The sequence below is a fragment of the Plasmopara halstedii genome, assembly GCF_900000015.1.
Source record: "Plasmopara halstedii genome assembly, contig: Scaffold_525, whole genome shotgun sequence".
NCBI classification, from domain to species: Eukaryota; Oomycota; class Peronosporomycetes; order Peronosporales; family Peronosporaceae; genus Plasmopara; species Plasmopara halstedii.
Window position 1 is genome coordinate 1,849,332 of NW_020187445.1, and position 252 is coordinate 1,849,583.

Consider the following 252-nt stretch of genomic DNA (forward strand, 5'->3'; position numbering starts at 1 on the left):
CATATTCTCCGCTTCCACCCCTCCCAGACAAGCCCTGGACTCGATTTATGACGAATTGTTCGCTGCAGCTGCCGGATGTCTTGTATAATAGTGTGACGAACTGCGTCATCCTTAAGTGTTGTGGGGTTAAGGCGCCAATACACAGGTAGTGGGCGACGACTTGGCGTACCCAAGGCCACCCGGAGAGCGAGAAAATCCCCGCTATGTGGTGCCTGAAAATACCTCGCTTCTTCAAACCTTGAGTCAACCCAG